Raw genomic sequence first — 27,967 nt, 5'->3', positions numbered from 1 at the left:
AGGCTCCCGGCTGTTCTATATGGAGCGCGCCCCGCGCTGCGCGAGGTTCCAGCCCTCGGGTGTTACACAAAAGCGCGGAAGGAAAAGCTGCGCCTGCTCTCTGTGCCTTCCCCGTCAGAGCGGTCCAGGCAGCCAGGGGCTTGGTGGGCGCGCTATCCCCAGGTGTGGCGCACCCACTCCCTTCCGCGGACCCAGTCTCAGTTTCCGCTGGCGCCAGGCGGGTGCGCGCGCCTTCCGCCCTCCGCGTCCCCAGCCCCAGTCCCCGCCCCGCGCCGGTCGGGTGCCTGCGCCCTGTGTCTCGCCGCGACCTTCCCCTCCCCCCTGCCTCCTGCCTCCGGCGGGGCTGGGCCGGTCCGCAGCCTGCGAGCTCTTCTCGGGACTTTCCCCGTCCCTTTGTTCTGCGAACGGCCGGCAGTGTGTTCCGGCCGGTCAATTTTCTCTCTCTCCTTTGGTCTCCCACAGTTCAAGTTGGCACCTCACAGAAGCTCCCCCCGATTGTCCTCAGGGCACTCAGGCCCGGACCCTAGCCCAAGCAAGGCCGCCTAAGACTCCCTTCCTGGGACGGGTCTCCGTCCTTAGCTCTTTTGTCTCACTTTTTATCTTTTATATTTTGTCCTACCTCCTTTCGAAGACAATGGTCTGCTTTTCTGGGCGCCTGATGACCTCAGCTAGCGATCAGAAGTTGTTTTGTGAAGTTTGCTCTGCATTCGGTTATTCTTTTGATGAATTTGTAGGAGAGAAAGTGGTCTCCCGGTCCTACTCCTCCGCCATCTTGGCTCCTCCCCCCGGTAAGTGGTTTTATCCCTTGCTTTATTACTAAGGCCCGAGTATGTTATATAACTTCTTTGTGTTCTGTCATTGTCAGAAGGAGAAAATGGTTTTCTTCCATCCACCTTTGGAAGAAGTGATGACAGGAAAGGAACAAGCCTAATTAAAATGATAGAACTTTTACATACACTGTTACCAATGTTGTATTTAAAAGTGCACTAAAGAATCTATATTTGGGGGCAGGTTTTTAGGGGAAGAGTCTTTTCTTAAAAGTCTTGCTACTTCATTCAGCATGACCTTTTAGAAGGCATTGGTCTACCTTGCTATATGCTGACCCTGGAACTGGCCATAATTCTAATTTTTTTCTTGCTTGTGAGACTTTCTAAACTGAGAGATTACACTCTTTATTGTCTTTTTGTTTGACTTAGCACTGAAACCGCTTATTCGTGTATTGTTCATTAATTTAACGATAGCCATTGAAAAGCTGGTAAATACTTCAAGCTAGCTAAATACAGACTGTATTTACAGGCTCGAAAAGCTAATGGGAAATGGCAGTTTCCTGTGAAGCATGAATATCGCTGAAGAGAACTGTAGTCACAGTGGGTCAGGAGTATGAGTAGGCAGTGCAGTATGGCAATTATGTATATAAATAAGTTAATTCAAAATGAGAGCAATCTCATTCCAGCTCTAGACTTCCTGATCAAATAAACTTGGGAAATGAATTGCCTAATTTAGGCATTTGCTATTGGTGCCACTTAAGCAATTTTCCAAGTAGTTAAAGTAAGAATCATGTGTATTGGAAAGTCTCTGTTTTAGTGGCCATTTTAACCAATATTTCAGTGGTGTTTCCATTAAAAGTATGATCCAATTTACAGTATGTCCATTTCCTGCATGAACCACTTTATTTTTTTAAGAATTTTATTGAAGTACAGTTGATTTGTAGTGTGTTCATTTCTGCTGTACAGCGAAGTGACTCAGTTAAACATAAATATTCCTTTTCACATTCTTGTCCATTATGCTTTATCACAAGATACTGTGAACCATTTTATTTAAATAACTCTACATGTCTCACTTTACGGTGAGTTGTGTAAGAGAAGTATTACTGATAGTTTTCTACATATAATAGAAACCCTTTTCCCGAACTCTTCTGTTTCAGCCATAAAATGCTCACATATCTATTTTGTTTATGCAGAATTTTAGTATCAGGTCATATGATTCCCAATCAGTGAGGAATTGCCCAAATTTTTAGATATTAGTGAGAAATGGGCCTGACAGTTTAGCTTCAGGGGCCTGTGTTGGTATCATGGTTTGAGAAGAGAACCATGGGACTTGAAATATTTGTTTTAAATATTGCAAATATACCAGTAAAATCATAACAGGTCACGTTCTTGTTTTTTAGGACTTAAATGAATTTAAGGAGGTGACAACATGTGTTTTCCCCAGGTAAGCTTTCCTTGAGGATTTGCCTTTGGTTTAAAACAGCCATCTGGGCATCCATAATTACACAAAGGTATACAGTAATTTATTAAAACCATTAGATCATGGTCACAATTCAGTTTTCATAAGCTGGAAAATGGCTTAATAGCTCCACCTTGCTGATGGTTTGCTTTTATAAATGTTGATGATGTTTGTTGTTAAAATGTAAAAATCAGAATTTGACCCAAGGATGAAAATGGACAGCAGCTGCTTTTTTTCTCATCCTGCCTCCCACTGTCTGAGGGACCTGTGAGGTCTGCTTGAGTTGGCGCTTACCTGCCTTGTCTGTTGGGTGAACCTTGTCACAGTGAAGCATCCAGTTGAGGGTATTCAGTTGAGTATTGAAGACGGTTGAATATATAGTTGGATAGAGTTGGATATGTTGAGAGTAGTATTCTGTCATCGGTCAAAAACTGTCTGGCTAGAGAACTCCTTTTTCTCAACTTTGTCAGTGCCTTATCCTGTTGGTGTTGTCCATGGTTAGTATGGTGTGTTCTGATAGATCCCACGTCAGCCGCATGGAGCCCTCAGAGCAAGAGTCTGTATCCGAGGACCTGTCTGCAGAGGACTTGGAGCAGTTGCTCTTTCAGCCAGACTGTTTCTGCCCAATTATCTGCAGTTACTCATATTTATGTGAGAGGAAATAGTATTTTCATACGAGTGTGTGTGTGTGTGTGTCTCTTTTTTTTTCTATTGCAATCTCTGAAGCAGAGTAGTGAGAAATAACAGTTGTGTGAGACTGCAAATGCAGGTTTTGACCCTCTAGGATACTATATGGTACAGATCTGGATAGTGGTAGGAGAGGATGAGAGCTTGGGAGCATCAGCCCTGCAGCAGTGTTTGAGCCACGTGCAAACACATGAGGATGTTTGACTTACCCCGATGTCAGTGTGAGCCCGCGCCCTCTGGAACTTCTGTTCCAGAAGTGGCTGTGGGCTTCCCCGCAGCCTTGTGATGAAGTGCCCGGATGAGGGGACCTCATCCACAGTCCGACGTGGTGGAGATGCGGATGACTGATGTGCCTAATGCCCCCGTCCACTATTACTCATTGGAGTAAAGTACATTTTGAACATTGCTGTCCATTGTTTACCTTTTTAAAAAATTCTTCTGTTTTTAGGCTCTTGGATACAAAATTGATGGCCAGCACACAACCTTTTAAGGTATTTTAAAAATCAGAATTATTATTGATAAATTACAGTTTGAAATTTTCCAGATTGCTGCTTACAGCTTTAGAATTCTGGTCAATTAATGAATGTCATTTTCCAATACACCTTCCCCTTAACCACCTTTTGTTCTCTGAAAAAACAAAAAAGATAAAAAAGAAATTGAGGAAAAGACTAGAAATAAATACATCAAATGTCAATAGCAGTTGTCTTTGGGTAGTGGAATTGTGAGGGTTTTTTCCTTCTGAATGTAAATTTTTAATGTTAAAACATATAATGAATTTTTGAATAGATTACAGATGCATACACTCTTTCCTTTTCCTTATTTTACATATTTTGGGTATATAGTCTAATCAAGAGAATTCAGGTAAAAATATAATCATTTGCTTCTTTCTGAAGTGACTTTATATGGCTGAGTGAAATGAATGCCAGAACAGTATAGCTTTCTGGCCAAAGGTCTGTAGATACTTAACACATCTATAAAAACTTTTCATGTGGCTGTACTTTCCATATGGTGGAAATTAAACTTGTGGTTTCTCTCTTATATTGAGAAGAAGGACTCCTGTGTTTCTTTAAAGAACACAAGGGGGCAGTACTAGGTACTTTTTTTTTTTTTTTTTGGTCCTGATTGTTCATGAATCTCTAGTAAATGTTGCTCTGAGACGATGACAGCTCCTCCCTGTGTTTCCTGGTTTGCAGGATATCATTAACAACACATCCCTTGCAGAATTGGAAAAGCGGTTAAAAGAGACACCTTTCAACCCTCCTAAAGTTGGTAAGAATATAAATGATCGTAGAAAGCTCCACACTCTCAATGATAATTATGGATGTCTATTATGGAAGAAAGGTAAAACTATTCTAGAAACTAAATAAATTGTACATTTATAAATTTTGGCTGAATTAACTTGCTCATACCCTTGGTTGAGTTGCTGTTTTCTAAATAAAGATGGTCTTCTAATCCTAACTCTACCTTGCACGGGTAGGATTGGGTAGCCTGTTTATTAAGAAGTTTAGCAATGGCATCTTCAGGACTTTTTGTTTCTTAATCTTGGAATTGTCCCCAGACTTTATGGGTCTTCCTTTTGGTTTAAGCGAAGACAAAGAGCTGGTGATTAATTGTCAGGGGTAGAGTGAAAATATACTTTTTGTCTCAGGAAAGCCCAAGAACTGGGTTTACAGATGAGGAAGGAGGGGGCTTCACCTCTGCCTCCTTCAGAGGTAGCTTAGGCACTGGACAGCAGTGGTGAGGAAAACCAGAGAAGGGAGGGACGTTTCTCCGGGGTGGAAATGTTTGCCCTATCTGGCCATGGTTCCACCCATGTGTTTTGGTGAAACTTCCAGGTGTTAGTTACTTCCTTGGTTCCTGTTGATCTTAGTCATGCTGCTGGTATTGTAATTAACATCCCATTAGATGTAGCCTGCAGCTTCCTGAGAAATTGATAACAGGGCTAATGGCTCAGAAATTGACAATGGAAGGTCCTAAAGCAGCCAGGAATACAGTTATTTGCTTCCCTTTCTGGAATAGTCCAAAAAAGGAATTAAGAAAAGGGTGGGGGGAGAAAACCTAGACCTTTCCTCTAATAATATAATGGGCAGTATAATGGAAATAATTGATTTTGGAAATAAGTGTCTCAGCTGGTAGTAGAATAGAGGCCATGACTTAGTTGGCTATCACATTAAAAGAGTTTTTTTTTTTAAGCTTAAAATCTAATATTCGATACTTACTGAGGTTAAAGAATTCTTGCTTAAAGAGCATTGTATTGATATAAAAACAATTATAGCTTTTTCATTGTTAATTTCCACTCATGCTTTTGATTCTGTTGTAACATTTTTGATACTCACTTACAAAATGGTTCTAGGAAATAACTATTTATGAATTACCGTTTTATCCCGTTATTTCTACATAATATTCCAGTAAGGAGAGTTTAGTCTAAAGCAGGTTCAGCAAACCTCATTCTCTCAGCATCTGTGAATATCATTGTGACCAGAGAGGCATGTCATAAAACTGTCTCTCCCATGAAGATGTGCCGTGTTTGCACGGGCAGCATTACAGCAAATTCTGATCTGTTTTTGGACTTGGTTGTGCTTTCCATCTTTGTATCTGTGAGCTCGGAGACATAGTGAAGGACACTATTGACTTGAACTGCCAACCTTGATGGGAATCTTTGGCTTTTGGGGAGGGTGAGCTGGAGTATTGTCAGATAACAATTACAGAGTGTTTACCATGTACCAAACGTGGCATGAGAGCTTTACTTAAGTGAGCTCATTTGATCCTCACAAAAGCCTCACAAGGGGGCTCTGATTGTCATTGCCCTTCTACCATGGTAGAGGCCCGGAGGGGGCAACGTGTCCCAAGATCACACAGCAGCTAAGTGATAGAGCAGAGATTCAAACTCAGACGGTGGACGCTGGGGGCCATGCTCTTAGCCATTGCTCTGAGGTCCCCAGCCTCCAGGATCTAATGCCTGATGACCTGGGGTGGTGCTGATTTAATAATAATAGAAATAAAGTGCACAATAAATGTAACATGCCTGAATCATCCCCAAACCACCTTCACCCCCATGGAAAATTTGTCTTTCACAAAACTGGTCCCTGGTGCCAAAAAGATTGGGGACAACTGCTCTGAAATACCCCTTGCGTCCCAATCAGAGGAGGAGTCATGGTCACAAGAGTGAGTTATGCATGGTTGTAAATAGCATCCAACAGCATGCAGTTGGGAGGCCTGGGGCTGAGTCTTTGATAATGTAACCAAGACACTTCTCTAGTCCAGACCAAAGCCCTCATTTTCAGTGACTCTGTTATCTCAAGGTCTTGTGTGGAGAGAATTAAGAAGGAGATAGCTTTCTTTCTGCTTATTTAGGGTGTTTCTGCCGCACAGACATCTGGGTTTGGCAGGGCAGCATGCTTACCAGTCTTCATGATTTGTGATGACCTTGGGAAGACTGTGTTTTCTTTTTTCTCTTTAGAAAGTGCAGAAGGCTTTCCGAGTTACGACACGGCTTCTGAGCAGCTCCACGAGGCCGGCTATGATGCTTATATTACAGGACTGTGTTTCATCTCCATGGCCAACTACCTAGGTACACGCTGTACCTGCCTCTGTCAACACACCATGGTCCGGAGGGGACTCTTCCCTGTCTACCCTTTCCCTGGGATCCACTCAACCAATAGAAAGTGGGAGGGTTTTGAGGGAGGAGGGGGAGGGGGCTGGGTGGGGGTTGGGGAGTGCACAGGAGGAACCATCAAATGCTTACCTGGGGTTGTGGTACTCGGTCCACATGAGCACTTATTTTACCCTTGCGGAACCGTACTGTTGATTTCAAGATATTTTTTTCCTTTTTTTTTTCAAGATATTTTTTTCAGGCTTTGTCTCCTTGACTGTTTGTGATACTCTGTTTCTTTTCTTCATTAGGTTCTTTTCTTAGTCCTCCAAAGAGTCATGTATCTGCCAGATCAAAACTCATCGAACCTTTTTTTAACAAGTAAGTAATCAGAGTCCCAGGGCCCCAGCCTCCTCTCTTGGTGGAAAAGCCCAGTATCTGGGATGTTGGTGAGGGGTGACTGGGAGCTCTTGGGCATTTTTAGATAAGATATTCCTCATCTCTGGTGACTCAGATGTTTTTTGAAAAATAGAAGTTGACCTTTTCAAAAAGAATGTATTCAATATATTGGCTAAAAAAAATTAGAAAACATTATGAAAGGTAGCACATCTCTTCCAAGACAAAGGACTGACGGCTTCAGAGTTTAAATGTCCCACGAGGGAGACTCTGTGTATGTGTCTGTGTACACAGTCAGACCTATCTAACCCCAACAGGCTTTACAAGTGAGATTATTCTTCATGCTTACATTATTACCTAACTAAATAACGTCCTTTCTGTGAAGATGTTGGTTACACAAATGACTTCTGAGATAACCTGTGGAGCAGTTTTGATGGTCATTGCATCCCAAACCCTCATCTGAATGGATCCGGTGAAGTTGCACCTTCACCGTCGGAGGAAGTCAGTGTGATTGTAGGGAAACGTCTGCTTTCAGAGCATTTCCAAAGAATCTCTAGATTGTCACTTCAAAGCGAGGCTGGCGCTTTCTTGGCACAGTTGAGACTAAAGTTGTGAATGTGATCATCAAGCTGGCCACAGCCTGGCTTTGTGCCAGGGCCCCAGGCCTTCGTCTCTACCCCGGCTCTCTCCGCAGGGCTGGTTCTGGGAGGCTTAGGTGAGCCAGACAGAAGTGGGCAGCCCACATCACTCACCATTTCTGAGAGAGCCATTTCAGGGTCGGCTTGGTGACGTCATTTCCTTATATTGTATGCGGCATTTTACATGTCTATTAGTGCTTTCCCAAGTAAGAATGCCGTCTCCTCCGGAGTTTATAAATTCTGGTATCACAGTGCTTGTTCATAGGTGCCATGCTGCAGAGTCAGAAGTTAATTCCAAACATCTGGATTCCTACAGGTTTGGAATTTTTGTAGTCTGAGTTAGTGAATTCTGTCATCCTGTGGCTTCTTCCTTTTTAAATCTTTGTTCTTTTCTGTGGAAGTTCAGAGGTAGATGTGTTTGATTTTTCAAAAACATCTTTCACTTCAAAAAAAGTCTTTCAAAGAGGATTGGGTAACAATGTAGTATATATTGAAAATTAAGTTGAATTTTTCTGCATGGAAAAGTAGTTCTGCCACCAGTTAAGTTCTTGCTATCTATCCAGTTCACAGTGGGATTTTCTAACCCCTTAACTCTAAATTGGGGGCAGTGTTTATCTTTGTAAATCTTAGGCCCGCTTATGGCATCAACCGTGGAACCTGTGAGTGACACTAAATACATTTGGATTGTGGCCTTTCTGGCATTTTTATGCATGTGATGTTAAGTTTGTCATTCAGCAGTATTTTGCAACTGGGGAGATGTTTACTTCCATTTAAATATTTAAAACAACAATCCTGCTTCTGCACTAAAATCAGCTCCTAATAAAGTCAGGTGATGGTTGCAAATGGGGGTAGATAGAGGATGTCTCTTGTTTATCAGTTATCTGTGTGGCCAAAATGAAGAGCAGTCAAAGTAGGCTTTGGTTTATAAGTTTAAGTGAAGTGAAAGTTGCTTAGTCATGTCTGACTCTTTGCAACCTCGTGGACTGTAAAGTCCATGGAATTCTCCAGACCAGAATACTGTAGTGGGTAGATGTTCCCTTCTCCAGGGGATCTTCCCAACCCAAGGATCGAACCCAGGTCTCCTGCATTGCAGGAGGATTCTTTACCAGCTGAGCCACAAGGGAAGCCCTTTAAAAGTTTAAATAAGACTTTATATATTTCTAGATCAATTTAGTATTGCTAATTATGGGCAAAGATATTACTCAGAAGAACTGGGCAGTAAACACATAACTTAACTTTAAAATGGGACTGGTGTCCATTCAGATTATTTTTTTGCTAAAACCTAGATGCATACCAAAAATAGTTGAGATTTAGGAATCTTCCTGTGATATTGCACTGAAAATTCTTGCCCAATTTGATTTTTTTCTCTATTTTTCCCTATCTGTGAAGGAAGAATTGTTTCTTTATCTTTGAAGGGAAAAAGATCCTAGCAGGATTTAAAGTGCAAAATAAGGACTATTTTTATTCTATATTGGACTAGCTTGGTTAAGTATAGCCACCCATTCTGAACCTGTTAAGAAAGTGGGAAAAGCAGTTGCTTTTGATGTTGTGAGTGGACGCATGTTCAGTTGCTCAGACGTGTCCAACTCTCTGTGACCCCTTCGACTGTAGCCCACCAGGCTTCTCTGGCCATAAGATTTCCCAGGCAAGAATACTAGAGTGGGATTCCATTTTCTCCTCCAGTGGTTCTTCCCGACCCAGGGATCAAACACGCATCTCCTGCATCAGCATGTACATTCTTTACCACTGCACCACCTAGGAAACCAATATTGACCTCATTCTTACTTAAAGGCAGGTTTCATTTATGATATTAAACCTTGATTTTGTTACTTTTCTTCAAAATTGCTCTTGTAAAAAGCTGTGCAACAATTGCTATCAGTGTTATCTCAAGCAGTTGATTTTAGAAGAATCTAAATCTTTCTGAGGGTTTATTTGTTTTTGTTGTTATTCAGTCACTAAGTCGTGTTGGACTGTTTGCAACCCCATGGAGCACAGCATGCCTCGCTTTCCTGTCGTTACCTCCCAGGGTTTACTCAGACTCATGTCCACTGAATCAGTGATGCCATCCAACCATCTCATCCTCTGTCACACTCTTCCTCCTGTCTTCAGTCTTTCCTAGCATCAGTCTTTTCCAATGAGTCGGCTCTTTGCATTAAGTGGCCAAAGTATTGGAGCTTCAGCTTTAGTTTCAGTCCTTCCAGTGAGTATTCAGGGTTGATTTCTTTAGGGATGACTGGTTTGATCTCCTTGCTATCCAAGGGACTCTCAAGAGTCTTCTCCAGCACTGCAGTTTGAAAGCATCAATTCTTTGGCGCTCAGCCTTCTTTTTGGCACCTGGCTTTTCTCAATGTAAGCTTAACCAAACACACATATCCCTAATAAGAATTTGGGTGGACATGAGATGACTTACACGTGTAAATAATATTTTGCTTTGCTCTCACAAGGTTTATGTTTAAAAAGTAGACCTTGAGTGGAGATAAACCCAGCCTATTTCTGCATTATTTTAAATTAGCATCTGACTGTGTTCGGTGTGCCTTTTGGGGAAGCTTTACCGAGTCAGCTATTGAGAAGATCCCAAGACAGTTGGTGCTTGAGCAGATTGCAGAGATGGAGTGTAGTACAGGGCACTTTCTAAGCCCGATTTGTCCAGGGAAATGTCCCGGCAGGACTTTGCAGGGTACCATTTGTCTCTTTCCTTTCCTGGGCTCCTTGTGTGTTTCTCCCTTCTTTTTTGGACTCAGAATGAAAGTCCTAAGATTGCTGAACGATGGAAATCGGGATGAGACCACTGCTAATGACAGGCTGTGTGCAGCGTGCTCTTCCTCTATGTTGCAGGCTCTCTGCTCAGGAAATGGTTTACCTTCTTTTATGACCTTGGTCAGTTTTCATCAATGCATAGAAAACCAGACTTAGAGAAGATCCTTTGGTCAAATCCTTTTAGGCCCGGAAGGAGCTAAAAATACTTTCTGCTTATACTTTTTATTGCACGACAGAAAGCACATAATCAGACTTCAGTGTTATGTTTTATTAACAGCCATCTGTTTCTGCAAGACACCTTGAGCGCTCTTGTATTAATAGATAACCTTTTATGAAGGGTTTTGGGGAAAGGTTATTTTCGATTTTTCTCAGTTCTTAGAAGGAGGAAGGAAATGAACATGTATCTTATTTTGGCCAGTCTCTAAGTAGTGGGATTAAAAAGGAAGAGGTGCCTGCACTCTACTGTAAAGGACAGCTGCGTCATGCTTGGCACAAGTGTTCTGATTTTTTTTTAATTTTCTTTTAGAAGTCTCTTGAATTTGTTACAGTATTGCTTCTGTTGTTTATGTTCTGGCTTCTTGGTGATGAGGCATGTGGGATCTTAGCCCTGGACCAGGGATCGAACTCACACCGCCTGCTTCAAAAGGCAGATTCTTAACCACTGGACCACCAGGGAAGTCCCACAGCATTCTGAATTTCAACGGGAGTCTTCCTAGGATGACAGGGCCATGTGTTCCATCTAAGCTGAAGATAAGACAATTCATTTCCTCCTCTGTAAAAACAGGACTGGAACTACCCCCCTCCCATGTAAGTTATAGAAGTCACATGAGATGCTAAAGGACTTTGATAGTTCCTCAGACTTAGTAGGTGGCCAGGGTCTATTATTTTCCTTTCCTGAAGTACAAGAGAATTTGACATGCTGGGAAATTCAAAACAGTAGATATGGTAGCAGCATGTGTTTTTGTTTTAAGTTTCATGATAGAGAAGAAAATGGATTGAAGTGCTGATTTAAAACTGGAGCAAATGTGAGGCATCCACTTTCCCTGTACTCACCTTTTAGTGTTTGCTTAGGAAAAATCAGAGGACAATGAAGTCTGTCAGATTGGTACATAATAGAAGCAAGATTGCTTTGATTTGAAGCATTTTAGAAAGTTTTGTTATGCAGATGAATCCAGCAATTTATGGAAGGTTGTATAGCTACACAACACAATGATAAGTGGTGAGTAGGAGGAATGATTACGGCGCCTGAGATAAAGCACACTGATGTCTTCTCCCTTTTCCTCCATGGAGAGCAGTCATGTGCGGGCAGTAAGTTCTTTCTGCTAATATGCCTGTGCTTCACCTTTAATATCAGAGAGATTTTTTAAACTGAAGGGTTGTAGAAAAACAAAATACTTCAGATCCGTGCGAAACCTCCTTTCACTGGTGCTGGACGGAACCACGCTTATTGTCTCAGTTACCAGCAGCCACCCTTCACGTTGAACCATGTCGTTCACTGGTGACCCACGTGTCCGGAAGTGCAGATCCTGCTTGTCTTTCATGAGAGCAGTACTTGGCCCCTGCAGGGCGGCTCTCACCTTACCCTCTGCGGTCCTGCCGGCCTCTTCTCATACAGAGGAGTGAGAGGCGGTGGAGCAACAGGAGGGCGAGGCCGGTCTGCCCTGCGCGCGTGCTCAGGCACTCAGCCTGAGTGTCTGACTCTGTCACGCCGCTGACTGTAGCCCGCCAGGCTCCTCTGCCTGTGGGTTTTCAGGCAAGAATACCGGAGGAGGCTGCCAGTTCCTCCTGCAGTGGATCTTCCTGACTCAGAGGTCAAACCCGCGTCTCTTACATCTACATTGGCAGGTGGATTCTTTATTAATGTGCCATCTGGGAAGCCTCCCAGCAATTGCTGTTGGGTTTTAGCATCCTGGGTGAGGGAGCCAATATGTCTTCATTGAGATCCTGGTAATGTTGGGTATCAAGTCCATTGTGGTTCTTTTTTTTTTAATAATTTAATTTGTCTATTTTTGGCAGTGCTGGGTCTTCGTTCCTGCTCTGGCTTTCTCTAGTTGGGGTGTGTGGGGGCTACTCTGGTTGCAGTGCTCGGGCTTCTCATTGCAGTGGCTTCTCTTATTGCGGAGCATGGGCTCTAGGGTGCTTGGGCTTAGTAACTGTGACTTGTGGGCTCAGTAGTTGCGTTGCATGGGTTTAGTTGCTCCGCGGCACGTGGATCTTCCCAGATCAGGGATGAAACCCTTATCTCCTGCATTGGCAGGTGGATTCTTTACCACAGAGTCACCAGTGAAGCCCATGAGTCCATTGTTTTAAGTGTTAGAGTAATTTCCCTCAAGAGCTTTCCAGCTTTACAACATAAGTGAGAGGTGCAATACAGTTTGTGCTGTTGGGAAGGCCTACCTGTGACTGTCACAGTGCTCAGCATAATGGGTTTCCATATGCGTTTCATGTGTTAAAATCATTTGGTTAATTTCTCCAGTAGAACTGCCTCACTTCAGGGTCCTGTGTAGTAGAGAGCAGCTGTGGTCTGTGGGATCAGGTACCTGGATTTGAATCCCAGCCCTGCTCCTTATACCTGGACCCCCTTGAGCAAGTTACCCTCTGTGTGCCTCAGCTTCCTCATCTGTAGTTGAGAACGATGGTGCCCATTGGATAGGGTTGCTGTCAGAGTGCCACGGGAGAATGTGTATAAAATGCACAGTGCCTGACATGTCATAGGCCTCAGTCAGCTTGTCACTGCTTTGGGGACATTTATACTTTGAAGACTTCTGTTGACCAAATGCTGGGAACAAATGGAGAGCTTTTCATTTTTAAAGAAAATACCATATAATCATATCTTTAGTACTGTAGGCCTCTTATAAGGTGGGCTTTGTATTCAGTTATGAGCCTTGATCAGAAAAAAGAGGGATAGCGGGATAAAGCATGCTTGTAACTCAGTGGTGCTCAGGAAGATTTGCATGTATGTCTTTTTGCTTTTTATTTCCCCCTTTGAGGCATATGGTTAAATCTCAGTCTGGGCTGGGCAGCATTTCTAGTTGTAGGTTTTTATTGGGAGAGGAAAGTAAAGAAGTAGCATTTACTAAGTGACCCTTTGAAAGTGGTTTCTTTTTTTTTTTTTTTTAACAGCTTTATTGGGATATAAATTTGCATGCCATGCAATTCACCCATTTAAAGTGTACAATTCAGTGGTTTGGGGTATGTGACATTATGCATTTTTTAAAAAAAATTATGGTAAACTATATGTAACATACAAGTTGCCATTTTAACGATTTTTAAGCGTACAATTCAGTGGCAGTGTTGCACAGTTGCCACCACTATCTGTTTCCAGAACTTTTTCCTCACCCCAAACAAACTCTGTGGTCATTAGGCAGTAATTCCCCATCCCCCTGCTCCCCTCAGCCCCAGGTAAACCTCTCACCTGCTTTTCTGTCGATGCATTTGTCCTTTTGTGAGCTGTTTCTTCTTGAGCAACTCATTGCTTCAGTGAGATCTTAATCTATTGAAACAGTACCTTGGGTTTCCCAAATCAGTAGGATGGAAATAATCTCCAAGCATTGGCTTGGTTTGATTGCCCTGAAAGTGACGCCCTGATTCTCATGAAGGTGAAGGACAAGGTGAGCCTGCCTTGAGCGTGGGGCTTCTTAAGGCTGGAAACTAGTGCTTGTTTGCAAACTAGTCGTTGAGTTCTCCCAGCAAGGGGTGCTTGCCTCAGACTGATACTGCCTTACCTAATTTCTGCCGTGCAACCTTATTTTCCCAAGATTGATCAGGCAAGCTGCTTCTGTGGCTTTATCATAAGGCCACTTTCTAGAGACACCTTAAGGGAAACCCACGCCACACACCTCTGCTCGGCGTGCTAGCCCCGTGGGCCCCTTCTGCCCTTGTATTGGCTCTGGTTGCTTTAAAGTATGTGTCTCTCTAGCTTAATAACTTGTTTATCATTACAATTTGTAGAGGTTAGAAAAAATCAGTCCCTGGATATATGTTTAAGCAGCTTGCCTCCTTCTTAGCAGGATATCATTTTAGTTTCCTGTGATTCCTATTTGAATCTCCACAAGCGTGGTAGGTGACCTGAAACAACAGACATTTATTCTTTCACAGTTCTGGAGGCCAGAAGTTTGAAGTTAAGGTATAGGTGTGGCTGTGCTTCTCCCACAGGCTCTGGGAAGGATCTGTTCCTTGCCTCTCTAGCGCCTGGGGATGCTGACACTCCCTGGCTAGTCACCATGTCACTCCAGTCTCTGCCTCCCCCTCTGTGTGTATCCTGTCTCCCTCTTTCTTTTGTAAGGACAGTTGTGATGGTATTTAGGGTTCACTTGGATAGTTTAAGATATGTCCTCATGTAAGGTCCTTAACCTAATTTCTAGTTCCATCTGCTAAGATCCTTTTTTCAAATAAGGCAGCATTCAGAGGCTCTGGGAGTTAGGCTGTGGACCTCGCTTTCTGGAGGCCTGTTTATAGGCATGTTGGTAGTAAAGCCCGTGTTCTTAGGTAGTCCTTGCCTTGCCTTGGCCCTGGCTGTAAGCAGATAGGTCATGGTTATTTCCAAGTCTGTTTCACAGTTAATTTATATGAGTCAGAGGTTAGCAATTTACCCTAAGAAATTTGCAAGAAAAGAAGTGAAGAGAGGTGAAGTTGCTTAGTCCTGTCCGACTCTTTGCAACCCCATGAACTGTAGCCCGCCAGACTCTTCTATCCATGGGATTTTTCAGGCAAGAATACTGGAGTGGGTTGCCATTTCCTTCTCCAGGGGATCTTCCCAACCCAGGGATCAAACCCAGGTCTCCTGCATTGTAAGCAGACTCCTTACTGGTTGAGCCATGAAGGAGTTTAGACTAGCTGCCAAATATCTTCTCCACTGAACATCTTCCATGGTTCAGAGTGTTTCACCCACAGCGACTATAATTTCTGACAGCATCCCTGAGGAGGTAGGTAATAAGGTCCCCCATTTGCAAGCTGAGGCCATCTGCCGCGGGCCCCAGAAACAGTTGAGTCAGGGACAACCCAGGTCTGTCCTCAGCTGGGGATAGGATTCTTCCTCCAAAGCATCATTCTCTAAAAGAGACAGCTCAACAGTTAGTAGGACATTTTCTTAAGAGACACTGCTAGTATCGCTGAAAGATTTCTTTCTCTGCATGTTTGGTTTGGGCAGTGATTCTAAAAGATGTTGACTTGGACCACCGGATCGAGTGCGACCAGTTTCCTCTGACATTTTACAATCTGCTGTTTTATAGGTCCAGCAGACGTTGCCTTTGTACAATGTTTAGTTTAACACTTTTATTTGATGTAATTTGATATGGTTCATTTGATGGAGACTGTTTAAACATGCTGCTGACTTTCTTTCCTTTTGCCTTTCTTCCCCGCACTGTCCCCCCTCCCCCCCCACACACACTTGTTTCTTGCATTACATCTCTGAGAAGGGACATGAGTTGGCTTTGGGACAAATGTTGGGTAACTCTCTATTTGTCAAGATATCAAGTGACTAGATTGGAAATTGCACGTGCACCCCTCTTCCCCCCACCCTGAGTGAAATGAAAATAACTGGTGCCACAAGGACTCTCCTCTACCCAGTGGTTGCCCTCTTATTTTACACAAGAGCTTTAGTGAGCAAAATAAGTGAGCTTATTTTGTGAGAGATGTCTGCATGCTTCCTATCCTGGATGATAAAATTAGTTTTTTATGGCGCATAAATATGTATAATGATGAGCCTTTGCATACACGGTTCTCATGAAGTGCTTTTTACTGCTGTGCCCTGAAGGAAATACCGAGACCATTTGCAAGAACAGTAGAGCTGGCAGTCGTTAAGGGTTTCAATTTTCCTCTGGAAGGCTTGGGACTTGGAGTTAGGTGCAAATTAATTCACCACTCAAATCGTGTTGAGATGAGATTGTACTCAGCATCTCCGTATTCCGGTCTGTAGTGGCATAAGAGGAGTACAGTTTTGCTTGGAAATCTGTTCTTTGAGGCAGAGCTTTTTAGGAAGAGATATGTAGTCTTGAAGAAATGCGCATGTTTACTCATTAAATGAAATACTGAGTTTCTAGGTGGAAGAATGAAAAGTTTGGGGCCTGGAGGGTTTTCCTTTTGCTCAGGCAGAACCAGAGTAAACACTGTCCTCTCTTATGAAGACAGGCTGTGACATCAGAAATCCTAGATCATCCAGGCCTGTGTGTGTGTGTACAGATCTGACCTTACAGGAAATAAAGGTCCTGTATTCAGACACCATTATCTCACTCACCCCTAGGATGGGCCGATTCACAGGGTTTCCCTGATGGTGATCTTGGTGTGTGGGGGGCAGGTGTGACCGTGAGGCCGGAGGCCTGGGAGCAGCTGGTTCTGCGCTGCAGACGTGGGAAGGTTGTCCTCTGACCTGTAGCAGCATGGCTCTCTTCTCTGCTCCTTCATCCTGGTTGCTTTCCTCAGTCCACCCAAAGCTCTTCTCAGAGAGCAGCCTCATTTCTTATATCTGGACTCTGCCCCGTTGCACGAAGCTATAATTTAATCAGCCCTTAGAGCATTGCCAAAAAAGCCAACAAAAGCCTATATCTGAGATCTTACATCCCGAGTTCTTGCACTAGAGGTGGTTGAGGACGCGAGTCCTCATTTGTCCCTTAGAGGCTCCTGCGGGGACTGTAGGCTCAGTTTCACATGAGGCTGTGGGAAGAGCTCAGGTTAAAAGCCGATGTGAAGGGGGTATGGGCTTCCCAGGTGACATCAGTGGTAAAGAACCCGCCTGCCTGCCAGTGCAGGAGATGTAAGAGACGTGGGTTCAATCTCTGGGTCAAGAAGATCCCCCGGAGGAAGAAATGGCAAGTCGCTCCAATATTCTCGCCTGGAGAATTCCACGGACAGAGGAGCCCAGCGAGGTTGCACAGTTGGACACGACTGAAGCGACTTAGCTCACACGCACGTGAGGGGGTACCTGGCAAAGAGATGGTGAGGCCCTTAGTGTAAGACTGGTAATGGGGAAACTTTGGGTCTGAATCTGTCTCTACTCCCATGCTGGCCAAGGGTAAGCCGCCGGAGTAGGAAAAAGCTGCTTCCTCATTCCCTGTGTGATAGGACTCGGTGCCTGTCCTCTAGACGCCAGAGGATCAGAGGAGGCTGAGTGCGCCATAACAAACACTTATTTTAGTCAGGAACCTTGTCCTTTTAAAAAATAGTATATTTTTATCCTGATTGAAACACAAATTACCCACTTGTAATTCTACCAGCCAAAACGAAAAAAAAAAAAAAAAAAAAGCTGTCATTTGGTGTGTTTCCTGCTAATTTTCTATCTCTATTTCATTTGCTAATTGAGATTGTGCTGGTTTATGATTTGGTAACTTAAAAAAATTCAATAAAGGATTTTTCCAAAGACGTTAAAACCGGTGGTCAGCAGCATCGCATTGCTGGTCTTCAGTGGTTTGTCAGGTGGGACATCCTGGTCCTCTTATAACCTGACCTGTGTGTCGGGCCTTCTGTCAGGTGCACAGGTATTACTGGTTTCTTGCCAGTTGTCTCTTTTCTTTCTTCTCTTCTTTTAAATTTATTTATTTGGCTGTGCCGGGTCTTCGTTGCGGCATTCGGGATCCTTAGTTGCGGCATTCGAACTCCTGTGGGATCATGACTCGCAGCATGTGGGATCTAGTTCCCTGACCAGGTATTGAACCCAGGGCCCCCTGCACCGGGAGTGCAGAGTCTTAGACACTAGACTACCAGGGAAGTCCTGCCGATTGCTTCTTTAAGTGGCCCTGAGTACAAGTCACTGATCCACAGTCTTTTTCTGCCATCACTTAGCAGCAGTGGAAACCATGCTGCTGCAGGAGCTAAATGAACTGTTTCCTTTCATTTCTGAATAGAATTATTGGCTTTACACGTAGACTCGGTCATGCGGAATTTTAACGAACTGTAATGATCTCTTTGGTTCCCAGAGGTTTGAGCCTCGGTGCAAAATATTCCTGAATCACCTTCAGGACTTCCTGTCTGCATTTTTGAATGTTACCTTTGCCCTTCTTGTTTTCTTGAGCACAGCTGCATAAAACAGGTTAATACCAGCACTGTTTTGCCATCCTTTTTCACATTGGACAACTGCAAATGATTCAGATCAGCCACAGTCCAAGACACGCTCTTGTGTCATCAAAGAATACCCTCTGATCTTAGTGTACCTCTTTTGAGCTGCTCATTGTGTCTCATGCTTGCCAGAATTGGGGTCTGAAGCGTGTTGGTAAGGTTGGAGAATTTTGACAAGTTTGGAGATTCAGTGTGTGTGTGTGTGTGTGCCAGCCTTGGAGGCCGTATTATTGACTAAAGCTTGTGATGCGGAGGGGCTGCTTTGTTGCCAAGTTACAGAAAGGGTTGGACTTTTGCCAGTGAATTGCCAAGAGAGTAGTTTACGCCATCTTTTTTTACATTCTTCTTCAAAATGAGGGAAACAGTGGTCAGCAATTGTTTCCCCCAGTTGACATCTTGCAGAGAACCTAGTTGTTTGCCACAGTTGACCTCCTGGTTTCAGGGAATGGTGGAAGCCTTGTTATTGCTGCCTGGATGTTGAGGTAGTCCTTGGTGTTTGTTTTAATAGTTTTGTGTTTCTCTTAAGTCAAAATGATTTACTGCAAACAAATCATTGAGACTAATACCTTTTTGGAGAAGTTGAGACAAGTCATTATTACCCAACTGATCAGTGAATCATCATTCGTGGAAATTAACACAGTCTTGAACATACTTTTTTTCTGTGAACCCAGTGATTTTCAGTTCCCAGGTTCTGAGTCAGTGGGGCTTAAGTGGGTGGGGCCCGGGAATTTGCATTTCTATCAAGATGCCTATCTGGGGAAACACATTTTGATAAGTGCTCAAGCTTCTAGGCTCCTAAGAAGCTTTATGTCTGAAATGAAATTCTCCTGTGACTACAAGCCTTCTAACATAGTCTGGATCAGTGTCACACTGCCATGGTCAGAAAAGAATGTCAGCAGATGACTTTCCATGAGTGCCATGCAGCATATGGGCAGCAGAGCCGGGTGGCTGTTTTGGACATAAAGACATTGTCCACAGCCTGTTCTGTGGAGCCGATTAAGAGGCTGAGCTGAAGTCATCCAGTCTGCTGAGTGAATGACCCCGGAGTGTACTGTGCTCCACCCTTGGATCTGTTGGGATGTTTGAAAGCCGCGCTAAACAACATCGCCAGTGTCATCACAGAACATTAAAAAACTGACAGATGCCCCAAAGGGTAGAATTTATTTTATAGCATCTAGAATGTGAACATGAGTCATGTAGTGTACTGGGATAGAATCCCAGTGTACGATTGGCCCTTGTATCAGATGGGAACTTTAATTTTAGTCTTTGACAGAATCATTGTCAGTCCTTCAGAGAATAAGTGCAAAAATAGTGTTTCATCAGGAAGCTTGCAGGAACGTGGCCAGGGCCCCACACAGTCTTGTGTGTCTCTACCAAATTATAGCCACCCTGAATCTTCACTGAAATAAAAATAACATTTCCTGCAAGCAATGGTCCGAGTGTGTTTCCAATATCTGCAGATGAAAGGCCTTCTGGGAGAGACTGTTCTTCAATGCAGTTCACAGGGAAGGAGCATCCTTTCATGTGCTTGTCAGTATTTCTGCTCGCCTAGTGCATTTCTCTTACGTTAAAATGAAAACTGTTCGGTCAGATGAGCCACACATGAGGTATTTTATCAGATCATCCCAGGGTGTCAGTGTAGGCCATCTGACAGCCAGTCAGTATGAGGCATGCATGCAATGAAATGTTTTAATTTTCCCTCAAAAGGGCAGGCGGGGATGCTTCCAGAGCAGTGGCCTGCAAACTGTCTGGCCTAAAAGGAGAGGGAGGCCCTCGGCGAGTTGACTTTGGTTCTGTTCCACAGATGCTCAGCTCCAGTTTTAGAATTGGTTTCCCAGTTGCATGGGGTGCAGTCAGCCAAGTCATACACAGATTGGTTTGCGTGTTCTTCCAGGGTTTGGGGTGATTTGCTTCTCTGTAAAGCCCAAACATGAAGCTGGAGGGATGAGTGAGAAGGGCTATTAATATAATTCATTTGGAAGGGGTTTCTATTTAGTTAAAGTATTGAGTAAGCAAACAAGGTAGTGTAGGATTAACTAACTTAAGAAAAATCTTGAGTGTTTCTGCTGAGAATAAATTTTTACTGAGTTTGAACAGAAATGATACTTATAATCGAGATGAAATATTAAAGGACAAACAGCCAGTGTAATGCTTGACAAAATGTATCTTTAAAATTAAGAAAATATATATTTACATGGTGAGAGAATTGGGGAAATCTGCTTTTTAAATGTCACCCTTGTTTGTATTTATACATTAGATTTTCTAAACTTGTTGAGGCCACATGACCTTAAGAGGAAAACAGTATTTTTAAAAGAAATAAAGCAGCTGAACACTCAAACTTGTGATTTTTCTTTATATTTGTCTCCCCACAGCAGGTGGGGTAGTGCACAGGATATACGGATTGATTCTACTGGTGTTTTCAGTTGAACTTTCTCTAAGGAAATCTCTAGTTATTACCCCTGGGGCTCGCAGTTCTGGTAGCCTCTGTTTTAAGTTTAAAAAATAATCATAAAAGGATTTTTGAAAAACAAAACTCAGTTTCCCAGAACCATTGGCTGCTTTTTTTTCAGAGCAGGGAGTGGGGAGTATTTTTTATTTTTGGTTTAATGATACCAGTGTTTTACAAAGCTGTCACAATAGTATAAAATTTTGTGCTTTTTTTAAATTAAAAATTGCCCTACAAGTTACTGATGTTTTGAATTTTTTGAAAGTTATCTTGAAATTAATTCTGTTGGAATGATGAACTGTAATTTACCCACGCACATAGGTTGTTGAATCTGGAGGTTGATTTTGATTACTGGTGCCTTTGAAGGTATAGCAGTGAACATCTTGTTGATTCAGTTTTTATTCTTCTGTTGAAATTTGGGTACACAATTTATTTTTATAGTGGCTGATATGTTTCTTCAACTTTTACTGAAAATTGTTTTGGTTTTTTTTTTTGTATTTTTGGTTTAGAGTTGGGAGCCATCTCTCAATTTACTAAATGGAGAATTGAGAATTACGTGAACCATAAAATTATTGATCCTTCTAACTCAGGACTAACTCATCAGGTTCTGGTTGTCAGTAGTAATAACAACCACTTTCGAGGGGAATCTATGCTTTTATATGTCTCATTGTTTTCTGGCGTTGCAGGCGGTATCGATTAAACTGGGTGAACCAGCTACCAGATCCAGAATAGTACACTTGAGCCTAAATTAGTGAACTAAAAATAAATTTGGTTTCTTAGCCATAGGATTTGGTTTATTAAATTGTAGGCTAGGCAACAAGTCCTCAAACCGCAGAGTACCAGGACTTTTTTTTTTCTGGCGTTCACAGAACAGTGGTATTCATGCTGATGGTTCCATTTGTAAACTGGATCATGCCCTGCCTGGCTTTTGAATGCCTGGTAATAATGTGCCTTAATTGCAGGTCAGTGAAGCCAAACTAATTGCTTGTTGGGCACTTGGATTGCCTTTTTAATTTGCTGTATAATGCAGTCCCTACCAGAAATGCACAATATGCCGTTATCTAAATAAAACTCATTAAAATCATCTTACAGACAACAGAATGCCTGATATTTTGCCCACAATCTTGCAAATAAAAGCAAATTGAATGGCATTATGGAGAGCTGTAATTTAGAAGCACTCTTTTAAAAAGTGCCTTTGTATCCATTTTAAAAGTATACATAAATGACTGCTATGGTTTCTATCAGTGTGTTAGGTTTTTTGTTTGTTTTTACCAAGGATTATTTTGCTTCATGCTTTTAATATGTTTTAAATGGGAGTAATGACAGTTCACCCAGTAAGATCAGTACTCATCCAATGATGGCATTTCACTTTAAAAAAAGAAGAAAAGAAAGACATTGGTGACACATTCCTAGCTCACAAAACACCAGTCCATAGGGATTACCTTTACAATTTGTGGGGACAGTTGTTCACGGGGGTTAAGATGGTCAGTACACTGTAGGACTTGTTTTCTCTCAGTTTCTCTGGACTAACAGGGCAGCTCAGCAGAGGACTTTGTTTTGACTCTTTGATGACTAATTTTATTCATCTAGCTAATATTTATTGAGTAGCTCCTGAACTACTCCAGGAACAGCTCCAGGAACTGTTGTAGGTGTTGGGGATACCAGTTTTTGTTTTCTATTTGTAATAAATATTTCAGACTCAAGAAGTGTGCTCAGTCATGTCTGACTAATATTTAGCTCTAGAGAAAAATGTGAAGTGGATCTTAAGACTCTTCAAAATGATTTTAGAAATAAGGTAATGTAATTAAGGAGCTTCTACAAAAGAATTTTCTAGATGTTTATATCAGCTGTTTTTTTTTTTTTTTTAAATAGAAGTTAGTCCATTATCCATTTTCCTTTTCTTTTGGTAGGTTATTTCTTATGAGAGTCATGGATATCCCCTATCTAAACTTGGAAGGACCAGACTGTAAGTGAATTTTTTATTTTCTCATTGCATCTGCACATTTAAGTGTGTGGTCTGGAAAGGAGAACAGGAACAGAATTACTGAAGAAAGAGCTTTATTCACTTAAAAATAGCCAGTGATTTTGTGGTTGATATGAATAGTACGCTTAAGTTAATGTTACCCTTGGGCCTTGATTAACCCATCTCTTTACTTACATTTTCCAGTTTATACATGAGTTGAATTTAAAAAAATATATATCTTCTCATCATTACTTCATTTTCACTCAGCACTCTGAGTTCATGATTTTCTGTAAAAAAAATTGTATATGTAATAGATTTCAAGATGTACTAGCTGTGTCAATAACAGTACATTTTCTGTTTTCCAGTTATTTGAGTATGTATATATTTAAGTTTTGTGGTTAGGTTTTTTTTTTTTCTTTTTGAAGACCTCAGACAACCAGGCTGTTTGAGAGGTAGTTGTTGCTTCTTCCGATTGTTCTTTTCCATTGCTGTTTTTGTAGCCTTGGTAAATTGCCTTAATATATGCCATAGGCATATAGAAACAGAGGAATTACGCTTTATACACGGTGATAATAATCACTGCAGTAGAAGTTTGAGGACATCGTCCTAGTTTTAATGCTCAAACCTGTCGTCCTCGCAGCAGTTCTGTGAGCTGAGTCTCGTCGTCCCCAGTCTGTAACCACGAGTGGCTTGAGTAGTTAGGTCTCTTGCTCTGTGTCGCAGTCACGTGGTGGGTGTGGGATTAGAAATCAAGATTGTGACAGGACCGCGTCTGTTCAAGCACATCCATTCAGTTTGGACAGTGCATTTCTTTTTTTAAGTTGGATACACATGAACGTTAGGGCTCATTTGGTAATTGCAAGGCTCTCATAATCATTCTCCAAGTTAGCTTGGCCTCAGTTTCATTGACGAACCACTGGTCAGCTGTCCGCTTTTCAGCCATCAACCTTTCATCAAAAATTTGTTTTGTAGTGCAGCCTAAACGTGATCACGTCCTCCATGTGACATTCCCCAAAGAATGGAAAACCAGCGACCTTTACCAGCTTTTCAGTGCCTTTGGTAAGTCAAGCATAAGTATAGATGTCCTTTCAGGGTCCTGCTCTTCTTACGGTCTAGGTGGTCAAAGTATATAGATGGCTTTAGCTTGGACATAAAAGAGGATTAATATGCAAAGTTTTCATCTCACTCGGAGAGTTTTTGGAGCTTGGTATGCTGCTTTCTTATGCCAATATGACCTGAGGACCTTTTGCTAGCATCCCACAGTAGAGCACTGTTATTCATCTATATCCATGGAAATCAAGAACAGTTAGCCCCTTACGACCCATGGGGAAGAAGTCTAGGCTAAATAATTGTTAAGGTGAAATTGAAAGAGAATACCTGTTTCATAAGGGCAGGCAGTTGCTGCTTGATATCAAATAGCCCAGCAGATAAGCACAGATGTTTGAGAGGACCAAGTATGAGGTAGGTTCTTTTGTTACCTTTTTTATCAGGTCAGGCCATTAGATTCAATTGAACAGTCTTCTGATTAGGGTTTATAAAGGCCATTCTGATTGTAAGTCTTCAGCAGTGTCTCTTAATTTTAACAAAGTATTTAAACTGTCATCTCTGGAAATTTGTGATTAAAATGGAAACAGCAAAGACTTGATTGTCCAATAATAAGCATGTTTAGTGAATGTTAATGTGTCCCCAACAGCTTAGCATGTAGCCGTTTTAGAAAGAGTTGAAGTTTGTTAAAAGATGGTAAGGTGTTTATATTTTAGCATCTATGGTAAAAAGCAGATACAAAGTAGAATTCCTATATAACTAACATCATTTTTGTTGAACTTAGAAATCAAACTGAAAGGATGCACCATGCTCTTATCACTGAATATTTTAGATAGGATTTTTTCTTCCTCTTTGTGCTTTTCAGTATTTCTTAAAATAAACATATATTAGCTTTTATAAGTACAAAACATCGTGCAATTTTTAGGAACGTAAATGAACACAAGTGTGTTTCTAGCAAGTTATCCTCATCTTTGCAGATAGTCTAAATGACTTCTGAAATTCTGGTCCTGCTTTTTAATTTAAATGCAGTTAGATTTCACAGCACATTCCTTTGGTAAGCTTTTGATGTTGTTTCCCATCTTGTGTTGCTCTTACCCCTATTTACTCAAGCTTTAATTGGCTAAATTCAGCAGGACGCTCTGAGTAGAATATTTTTCATTTTAATTAAAGAAAGGTTAGCTGTGTGATATTGAACAGGTAACCTCTCTGTATTTGTGTTTCCTCCTTGGACATGATGATGGTGATAATGGTACTGCCTATTTAATAGGCTTGTCAGGATGATCAAATCAGCTGATCCATGGAACGCATTCAGAAGTATGTGGCCTAGAGTAATTACTTAAGAAACGCTAAATATTGTTGTTGAGTCACTAAGTCGTGTGCAACTCTTTGTAACCCCATGGACTGTGGCCCACCAGGCTCCTCTGTCCCTGGGATTTCTCAGGCAAGAATACTGGAGTGGGTTGCCATTTCCTCCTCCAGGGAATCTTTCCAACCTAGGGATTGAATCCACATCTCCTGCATTGGTAGGTGAATTCTTTTCCACTGAGCCACCTGGGAAGCCCCCAAATATTATTTGTCTAAAAAAAACACACAGGGTAGAGAGCTAAGGAAGTCATGGTTGTGACTTTTGTAATTGAGAAAGTCCTGGCACCCCATGGTGCAGCAGGAAGTAAAAGTTCTTTCCTGTGAAGGAGAAGCAAAGCAGTTTTCAAGTGTTCCGAAGCCTTCAAAAATTTTAATAGATAATAAGACATTTTTTCATCACTAAGTTCTGGTGATGTTTAGCCATTTAAAAAAAATTCCAGTCTCCTGTGTTTTTTCAGGAAGAGGGTAGTGGGTAGATGTCTGCTTGCCCTGGGTTTTCTCCAGCTCCCAGCCCTCTGCTCCTCTCCTGCCTCTGTCTGCTCTCCTGCATTCCACTCTTTGCGTTTCGCCTTTGCAGAGGACTTGTCTCTGTATGTGAAAGTCATTTTGTGCCACTATACTGCTTTCTGTCCCTCCGTGTTTTTCTTTTCTGTATTGGTCTGTCTTGGTTTCCTCTCTCTGATGCCTTCTTTTCCTCATCCTCTATCCTCTACCTGTTTTTCTTTATTTGAGTTCTTTCCCTGGCCTTGAGATCAACAGTGAATTTTTCTTATTTCTTACACACATGGTCTCTGGTTTTTACTAGTGATCTTTTAAAAAATATACCAGGCTCATGGACTTTTTAGTCTTTTAGTACATGAACCTGGCATATTCCTTCATTTATTTAAGTCTTCATTAGTTTTCATTTGTTTGTTTATTTTAAATCCTGACCCCAGCAGTGAAAGTGCCGAATCCTAATGACTAGACCACCAGGGAACTCCCTTCTCCTGATCTTGATTGGAAAAAAGTCTCTAACCCTGGCAGGAGATTGGGTTGAATGATAAACTGCCTCAGGATTTAATCCAGAAGGATTTTTTTTTTGTTTGTTTTTAAAACAAACTTTTAAAGATTCTTCTGGTTGTCCTGGTTTATCTGCTTTCTTGAAGTTTTAACTGTAGTAGCTACTGTGATAGATTTAAGTTTTATTTCTCTTTAGTGCTGAGATTTTGATCATCTTTTAAACTAACACCTCATCTCTCTTTAAATTGATGGATGTTCCGAAATATATCAGATATACAAATGGAATCTGATAGCTATCTTAATGGCTAAATGCTTACTTTGCTTTTAATTCAATATTGCAGGTAACATTGAGATATCCTGGATTGATGACACGTCAGCATTTGTTTCTCTCAGCCAGCCTGAACAGGTACCAATTGGTAAGTGTGTTGGGCCTTTGTCTTGTGTGTTAACTAAAAGGTGGGAGCTTGCCCACTTCCCAGTCTAGATGCTGTGGTGTTCAGTCAGCTGGTTCACAAGCATTGTTGCCTGGTTTGTTTTGAGCTTGTCTCTAAAATAAAGGAAGTAGTTAGTAAGTATTGCACGTAGATGAGAAAATAAGACAAATGTACTGATTCTTTAGAGATACTCTATCATATATTTTTCACTTTTCTGTTCCTTTCTTATAGCCCTTTTTCTAAAATGATTTGTATGTTTACTTGGAAGGATAAAAAGAGCAAATTGAGAGGAATGGGGGACACCAGATGGTGATTCCTATATTGACCTGTTTGCCTCTGTACTTTTTCCCATTTATTTTATAACTTTTTGTGATTCACTTATTCCATTAAACTGGTATCAAATACTTGTTTTACAAACAAATAAACTGAAAGATACTTCAGTTGCTTCTAAATTAGGGTTGTAAAAAGGTCGAATACCAACTCTCTTATTGTTGGACCCTAAATAGTTTTGATATTAACCATCACAAAACATCCCGTTTTCTTAGGATGCAAAGCTATTGAAGAATATATGTATTGTTCAGCTATTTCTTCACATAGATTTCAAGTTCCCTGGTGTTAATAATAAAAACACGTGAAAATGTTAAGTATGCTGATTAACGTTTTCTTCTTATTAAACGAAGTGCCACAGACTAACAGTATATAATTCTGATGACGTATGAGGAGAATATAAGCAGCTCTATATGAAAATTTCTACAAACACAAATTCAGGTCAAATTTTTTTTGGTATTTAAAAAAAAAAGTATATAACCATCACAGGAATATATGCCATGTTATAGAAATGGAAAGTTTAGGCTCTGGAATCATATTGCTATAGTTGTGTGACCTTGGGCAGATTCTTTGATAAGCTTCTGCTTATCTTTATAAACTGAGGACTGTGTTACGGATTTTCTAGGATTGTTGTGAGGATTACATGAAATGATTATGTATATAAAGCTGGCATTGCTTTGAACTTTTATGATGGTTGTTTCGAAGTAGATTTCAATATGAAAGGCACCGCAGGAGCTCATGACACCAGGAACAGTACTGGATACAGGGTGTGAATGATACTGCTGTTAATAGTGACATGTTTTCACATTTGCTTATTTGTGACCCATGCCCCCACAATCCTTAGAAAGACAGTTTACATGGAATCCAAAGGGAATGGATTATTAGAAACCGAAGGATGACTTCAGGTGTGGGGGCAGGGCCCCTGAGATTAAGACGGTCCTGAGACTTCAGCATGGTTGAGAGAGCACTGATGGGAACTCCCCACCCCAAATCTTTTTCTTCCCCCATGTATCTCTCTCATTTGTTTCTGGCTGTGCTGGGTCT

General features: G+C 41.7%; 1 pseudogene; it reads left to right on the top strand.

Moving 5' to 3' along the window:
- The window catches only part of LOC122684184, a 193,482-nt pseudogene that overhangs the window by 42,588 nt on the left and 122,927 nt on the right, over nucleotides 1-27,967 (top strand).

The sequence above is a fragment of the Cervus elaphus genome, chromosome 26 (genome assembly GCF_910594005.1).
Source record: "Cervus elaphus chromosome 26, mCerEla1.1, whole genome shotgun sequence".
Classification (NCBI taxonomy): domain Eukaryota; kingdom Metazoa; phylum Chordata; class Mammalia; order Artiodactyla; family Cervidae; genus Cervus; species Cervus elaphus.
This window is presented reverse-complemented; position numbering and strand designations above follow the sequence as displayed.